Source organism: Oreochromis aureus, linkage group 3 (assembly GCF_013358895.1).
Source record: "Oreochromis aureus strain Israel breed Guangdong linkage group 3, ZZ_aureus, whole genome shotgun sequence".
NCBI lineage: Eukaryota > Metazoa > Chordata > Actinopteri > Cichliformes > Cichlidae > Oreochromis > Oreochromis aureus.
The window spans coordinates 946,416-954,661 of NC_052944.1; the positions used below are offsets into that span (position 1 = coordinate 946,416).

Sequence of the window (8,246 nt, forward strand, 5' to 3'; positions counted from 1 at the left end):
GTTTAACAAATGTTTGTTTGTGCAGTCCTACTTTTAAATATAACCAAAATCTGGAGGTCTGTGAGACTTCTCTCTTTATGGAACATGAATGAAATTAAAAACAAAAAGGGGCTAACTTCAAATAAATAAAATCCAGCAGTGGGCCATTAATATTATTAATATAGTATGTAGATATTTGTTTTAAAACAACAGCATGTATTATACTAAATGATGGTGTATGTAATTGATAATATTTTTAGGCAGCAGAATTTGAATGTAGGCCACCTCAAATGTTAAAACCAGATTAAAAAAACCAGATATATCATTCAAGCTTTCATTTATGATTGTCGCATACTTTGAAATTGTCATGTCACCATTTGATAAAGTGTGCAGTGATAGGTGTAGCAAATAATTGCTTATGATATTGACTATGTTATCTAATAGCAGCAAAGTATTAGAGCATTATGACTGTGAAGGTTCTCAGTCATTCAGGTCATTGTACTTCAAGAAGACGTTTCACCTCTTCACATCTGGGAAGCTTCTTCAGTGAAGAAGTCCAGACACTTTCTTTCCAAGCGCCTTAGACTATTAGAGTTTAACATGGCTAAAAAACTTGTGTGGCTTATTGCAAATGGATGAAACCACATATTACCTTTAATGAACATGGTTATCTTTAATAAGGTGTAGAAAAAAAGAAAACAGAGGACAGTTGTTGTTTGTATTCCAGCTGTAGTAAACACAGAAGTTAACTGAATCTTTTTGACTACCGAAAGTAATGCAGTATTGACTGACGCTGATTTGAGTTGTCTCATTCTGTATTTTTGTTATTTATCTTTTGTTACACAGATTGAAACAGATCTTTGGTTTTGCCTTTGCTGGTAAGTAAACAGTGATTATAACTGAAGCAATATGACACTGTCATTGTATAGCATGTCTGACAATTTACATACAGTAGTTTTGCTTTTTGTGACATCCATTTACTGATGGGCAAAAACAAATGGTCAGGATTTGTAATCTGAAGCAGCAAAGCCCGCACACGGGACCTCTGACTGTCCCTGAAAATGTCCCTGAAATTTAATAGCCCATTTATGTCTGATTTTAAGCACTTAAACAATGAGAAAAAAACTAAGAGAACTAGAGCTGTGAGTGCACAGTGTTTGGTATATTAAAGTCAGTGTGTTCTCTATTTATGCTATAAGTTAAAATTAGTTTATTAATTATTTAGTGAATACAGTGTGTTTGAAAATTAAATAGAAATGTTGGCAAAAAGGGAAATATTGCAAAATACATAAATATTCCTTCCAACAGGTATATCCTGCATTTGTGCCAACAAATATTGGTGCCTATTCTTTGCACTTCTGTAGTATGAATGCTTATATTACACGTTGTAGCCATGTGAGACTCTGCAGCTAATATTAGTCCTCTTTATAGTACAGTAAGTTGTTAAGGGAAATGAATGATTGTACTAGTTATTTTATGTCACAGTAAATTGGATTGTGTGTGAAGAGGCTCAATTGTCTGAATCATTAAACACTGATCTGATGAATTGTTTCCTTTCTTTAGACTGCTGATCTGATCGTCTGAAGTCTGGTAAGTAAAGGTTTGTCTGAGGTCCAGTGCTGGGAAAAGTCTTTCTTCCTTGCAGATTTATTTTGTTTATGTTTTTTTGTCACATTTAAATGTTTTAAATCATCTAACAAGGATAACCTGGATAAATACAAAAAGCAGTTTGACAGTGATGATTCTATTTATGAAGCACAGAAAATCAAACCAGAACAACCTGGTCTAACGTAAAAACATGTTGCTGTCTAATACCCAGTCTAATAGCCCTAATAGCAACAAGTACCATCAAGCATTTACAGTAACTATTAATTACTGATTTGCATTACTAGGGGGATTTTGGACAACTCTACTTTCAGATTTTGTTTCATTAAGGTCCAATATACGGTTTTCAAGTCATGTAAAGTTCTCAGTTTCATTGAAGTCCAGAATCTGATTAGTCTCTTGGTGCAGACCAAGAGTTTTGTTTCGTTCCGAGTTCCTTGTGTGTTTTGGATCAACTCATCGGTTTCCTGCTGTGAATCCCAAGTATGATTAATCTGAAGCTCAGGAGCTGATAGCTTGATGCAGGTCCTGAAGTAGGAAAGGAACTCTGGACCATCACAGTAACAGCATCATGTTTGACTTAAATGCTGGTGTTTTTCTGAAATTCGTCTCTCACTGTAGGAGACTCAGTTTAGTGCAGTGAGTCAGCACAGCTCTTGGTGATCATCAAGATGTTTTAAGGCAAATGTGAGAAATGATTGGTGTTCAGTTTGGCCAGTTAATGTTTTTGCCTTTTTGTCTACAACCTCTGGGATGGGCTGTGTTTAGTGGGGTCTCCAAATCCTTAGAAGTCTGTTTGTAAACATATCTTGAGCAGCTCATGAGTAGCTGTTTAGGGAAAATTGTTTTTTCACATAGGGCAGGGGTCTCAAACTGCAGTTCTCAAGGGCCTGTGTTCTGAAGCTTTTCCATGTGTCCATGTTACAACACACCTGAATAAAATTTGTAGGTCATTAGCAAGAGTATAGAATTTGACTGCATGCTGAGGTGACATCCCCTAACCCTACCCTACCTACCTACTCAATTAAATTTGAATAAATATGTTTGGAAAAATGTACTTCTAAAATACTTTTATTTCATCATGTTCATTCACTCGTGAGTTGCTAATGACGTATTAATGTTATTCAGGTGTGCTGCAACAGGGACACGTGGAAAATTTACAGGACACCAGCCATCGATGACTGGAGTTTAAGACGCCTGATGTAGGGCATTGAGGATTTCAAAAGCTTCTTTCTCTTCAGAAATTAAATCCCAGTCTAAAAACTGCTTTTTGTAATTTGTGATGATGACTTGGAAAATACAAATGGGATGAAAACATAACATTAACAAATTTGTTAGAGGCCAGATAAAATCAAGGCTGTGTTTTTGAAAATAATCCTGCCCACATTTGCAAAAGATGAACTGTATGTGAAAGTCATGTTTGTTTGTTTGTTAGTTGTTGTTGTTGTTGCTGTTTTTTTTAAATAAATGTGGGAATCTCCAGCAAAGTCCTTACATGCAACAGCTCACATTCAGGACTCATTTCTGGTTTTTATTATTAAATTATCTACAAAGAAATTATCATTATACTACATTTTGATAATTAGGCCCTAATATCAGCTATCATAAGTTTGTCATAGATTTAATTCAGTGCTTATTGCTGTGTATCAAACATGCCCCAAATGTGACTGAAATATATATAAACTGTTGTGTAAGAACCATCTGTCACCAAATTTTTCATTTTTACCAAAAGTCATACTGAGTAAATTTCTGTGTACTTCTAAGTTCTTTTCCTACTGAATTTTAATATAACTATTCAGACTGTTTGTTTTTGTGTTAATAGAATGCAGGCCACCTCAAATGTTAAAGGCTACAAACATTACATACAAGCTATCATTTGTGATTGTTGCCTGCTTTTAAATTGTGATGTCACCATTTGATAAAGTGTGCATTTCTAGGTGTAGCAAATCATTGGTTATGATATCTACTCTGTTATGTAATCGAACCTAAATTGTAGAGCATTACATGACTAAGAAACTTGTGTGGCTTACTGCAAATGGATCAAACCACATATTACCTTCATGAAGAGGGTGATCTTTATTAGGGTGTAGAGGAAAAAAGAAAACAGAGAGGAGCTGTTGTTTTTATTCCAGCTGTGGTAATCAAAGAATTTTCCTGAATATATTTGACTAGAGGGAGTGATGCAGTATTGACTCTGATGCTGATTTGAGTTGTCTCATTCTGTATTTTTGTTCTTTGTCTTTTGCTACAGAGTGAACAGATCTTTGGTTTTGCCTTTGCTGGTAAGTAGATAGTGATGGTAATGTTTAGTATTTTACATGGCCAAAACACAGTCAGGATTTATAACCTGTAGCAGCAAAGCCCCCACACAAGACCTCTGACTGTCTCTAAACTTTAATAGCCCATTTATGTCTGATTTTAATTTTTGATGGCTTATCAAGTCCAAATTAGCTTATGAATTAGCATGAAGTCAAAACACTAGAAGTATTTTGCCTGAGTGACAACAAGTGATACTTTTACCCTTAAGTGATAATAAAAAGTAAGAAAATCTAAAGTGTGAGTAGGTATATTAAAGCCAGTGTTTTAAAATTACATCTAAATGTTGCCAAAAAGGGACATACTGTAAAACACATAAATATTCCGAGCAACAGGTACAATGGAAGGACTTTTTATTGTAATATTTTAAGAAATTTTAATGTCAATAGAAAAAAATCGTCCGCCACTGTTGTTGCTGTAACATAGACTAAAACAGATGAGGTTTCCTGTTGCTTCTGATTTAAACACTTACTTTGTATTCAATGTTTTTAACCTGAAATGACATTAAAGTTGTGGTTCTTCACATTTTATTACAACTGACTTCTGATAGAAAATGTTGGAGCCACAAAGCTTCTGTGTTGGAAATATTTGGTATATCCTGCATTTGTGCCAACAAATATTGGTGCCTATTCTTTGCACTTCTGTAGTATGAATGCTTTTATTACACGTTATAGCCATGTGAGACTCTGCAACTAATGTTCATAAAAGCTTGAAGAAATTGAGGATTGTACTAGTTATTTTATGTCACAGTAAATTGGATTGTGTGTGAAGAGGCTCAATTGTCTGAATCATTAAACACTGATCTGATGAATTGTTTCCTTTCTTTAGACTGCTGATCTGATCGTCTGAAGTCTGGTAAGTAAAGGTTTGTCTGAGGTCCAGTGCTGGGAAAAGTCTTTCTTCCTTGCAGATTTATTTTGTTTGTTTTTTTTGTCACATTTAAATGTTTTAAATCATCTAACAAGGATAACCTGGATAAATACAAAAAGCAGTTTGACAGTGATGATTCTATTTATGAAGCACAGAAAATCAAACCAGAACAACCTGGTCTAACGTAAAAACATGTTGCTGTCTAATACCCAGTCTAATAGCCCTAATAGCAACAAGTACCATCAAGCATTTACAGTAACTATTAATTACTGATTTGCATTACTAGGGGGATTTTGGACAACTCTACTTTCAGATTTTGTTTCATTAAGGTCCAATATACGGTTTTCAAGTCATGTAAAGTTCTCAATTTCATTGAAGTCCAGAATCTGATTAGTCTGCACCAAGAGTTTTGTTTCGTTCCGAGTTCCTTGTGTGTTTTGGATCAACTCATCGGTTTCCTGCTGTGAATCCCAAGTATGATTAATCTGAAGCTCAGGAGCTGATAGCTTGATGCGGGTCCTGAAGTAGGAAAGGAACTCTGGACCATCACAGTAACAGCGTCATGTTTGACTTAAATGCTGGTGTTTCTCTGAAATTCGTCTCTCACTGTAGGAGACTCAGTTTAGTGCAGTGAGTCAGCACAGCTCTTGGTGATCATCAAGATGTTTTTAGGCAAATGTGAGAAATGATTTGTGTTCTTTTTGGCCAGTGAATCAGTAAATTTGATTTGAGTGGATGTAAGGTTAATGCAAAGCAGGGAGCCTGAAACTGACTGCTCTAATGTCACTGTGTAGGTTTGTTTGGACCATATAATATTTACAGTAACTGTTGCAGCACATCTTGGTTTCAGTCAATACACTGTTTGTTTTTATTGTCTTAACAGAATGCAAAAATGTCATTATATCAGTTCCACCACCATTTGTTAAACATTGTTGTTCAGTGCAATATGCACTGTATTTTTCAGATTATAAGGCATAAGGGCAATGAACGGGTCTGTTTTTTAAACATAAGGTACATTAAGCCAAACAACATAGCCAGATAAGTCAAGCTGTATTCAACTCATTCACAATAATCCGCAACATTGTTCAGTTGTAACACATAAAATACAGAACGACACATTCACTTTTTCAGTTTATTTCTCTTCCACAAATCCATCAAATTCTTCATGAGCTGATCAGTTTGAAACCTGCTTCGTAAGCATGGCTCTTAACAGTTGCCAGGTCCTTATACACACACACACACACACAGCATAATATTATGTTCAAGCACAGTGCGAATTACACCGTGAGGCTCCTAACTACGGTAGCTTACCAAAGTTGTACTACAACATTTTGAGAGATTTTGCAGCGCCGTGTCCCACATAGAATTGGTTTGAAGTCAGTAAGCACAGCCAGAATGAATACATAAGGCGCACTGTCTATTTTTGAGAACATTAAAGGATTTTAAGTGTGCCTTATTGTCTGAAAAATACTGGAAAGCTACATTTATTGGAAATATGCCTAATTCCAGTCTTTTTGTGTCTTACAGGTGACCTGCTGCAGAAAACCCTCTCTCTGTCTATCATTGACAAGCCATTCAGTCTGTCCTATCACTCTCCCCACTCTATCTATTTTGACAAGCCGTTCTATCTTGCTTCACTCTATCCCACAAGCTCTATCTAAGTTATCAAAAATCACGTTTTTAACTGGAATCAAATTTTGACTGGAATCAAGTTTTGACTGGAATAATCAAGTTTTGACATGGCCCCATTTTTGGGAAATTGAAGTTACCAGTACTTCATCTATCTGTTACAGAATTCTGAGAGGTCTCTGCTCTCACTGCTCCTTCTTTCCTATCGTTAAACTCTCTCACATCCAGTCTTTTTGCTGGAAATTACAAGTAGAAAGTTGAAATTACAATAGTAGAATTACAGTACAGTAGAAACTATTTACACAGCTGTAGATTTGTAATTTTAATTTTTACTTGGAACACTTTGGAATAAACACTGATAGTTTGGCTTAGAAGTGCAATTACTTTGATACATTATATAAAATTTACACCTTAAAGGTTTTTTTGTAATAAGATAAACTTGTTATATTATACAACACATTCAGACTGCTGTATTCACAAAAATATTAAATTAGATAACTTCAGATACATTTTGCTAGTCTGTTTCATTGTCAGTAAAATTTGACTATAGTAGGGTTATACTATTATTTAGGGACATTTCTGTTACTCAGTGTAAGTGTTCAGACACAATTGCCATCGAGAAGCTGCCCTGAGGACCCAGACTTCCTGTTTCCTGACTGCTGCAGAACATCCAGCTGAAGAATCCTCATTGCCTGTCATCTGATCACCACACCATCACAGCTGTTTATATTTGCTTTACATTTTAGATATCTGAAAGATTTACACAAAGTCTACTTAAAAACTAAGAGTTTTATTATAGCGTGTTGATTATTGTGATTTATTCTGTATATCCCTTTACAGAAGCTAAGATCTAGTCATTAACAAGTCTGGTTAAAATATAAGAAGTAAAAATATTCTGTTTTGGAAAAAGCTACAATAAAACTGAGCAAAGTGTTTTCAAAGAACTGAATATCTTTTATATTGAGTTTGGATTAAAGTCAACCTTTTACATCTATTTACATATTTATAAAAACATTGGAACATTTTTATATTTACATTGACATTTTTTCAGATTTAATACTAACTTAAAGAGTTATTAGTTCTTCACTGTTTCCAGGTTGAGTTTTGTTTATATCTTTGTATAAATACATATAAGCTTCAGTTTGTACTTCGATAAAATGCCGAGAAAAGGTCAAAGGTCGCAGTCCCAGAAGCTTAGATGGCAAAAGCAGAAAGAACAGGTAAATGTTTCTCAGAGCGGTGAGCAGGTAAAGGTGTGTGTTACAAGTATTCCTGGTCCAGAAGTGCAGAGCAGCAGTCAGACAGCCGCAGTGTCTTATGCAGATGTGGTAAAGAGAGGTGTTCGCTCAGCATGTGTGCCAAATGCTAAAGTACAGCAGGTAATCCAGACTGAACCCCAGGTAACTGTGCAAACGCAACATGATGGAGAAGCTCCAGGACCATCTCATGTACAGGTTACAAACAGTGAAACTCGTCCACGAGTGAGTAGCATCTGTGCGTCCCGAAGCCAGGCCTCTGCTAAGTATGGAAAGTACCGGAATCAGCAATGCATGGCTAACAGTTTGGTTTTCCTGTCATTCTTACACGAGGATGAATTCATTACCAGAGCAGATCTTAATCATGTGTTGGACAAAGGCCATGCCGTGTATTCAGATGCCAGAAAGAGGTTTGTGAACAGCGTGTTTCTAGCCTGTGATGAGCTTCCCACAGTGGTCACCAGCCGCAGACACGAGTATCAAGTGGATAAGTCTCAGTTTGCTCGTTACGGCACATTTGATGGTACAGGTCATCTTCCGAGCCTTGAACAGGGACTACAGTGTTTGGCTTCAGACGTTCGCTATGCTTTG

At 35.9% G+C, this 8,246-nt stretch overlaps 1 long non-coding RNA gene across 1 annotated transcript; it reads left to right on the top strand.

The window, feature by feature from the left end:
* The first annotated feature begins 830 nt into the window (after positions 1–830).
* Positions 831–7,414, top strand: LOC120437666. The gene is made up of 3 exons (XR_005611330.1): positions 831–857; positions 1,543–1,569; positions 6,298–7,414. It is a non-coding gene; the product is annotated as an uncharacterized LOC120437666 (long non-coding RNA).
* Positions 7,415–8,246: the final 832 nt, after the last annotated feature.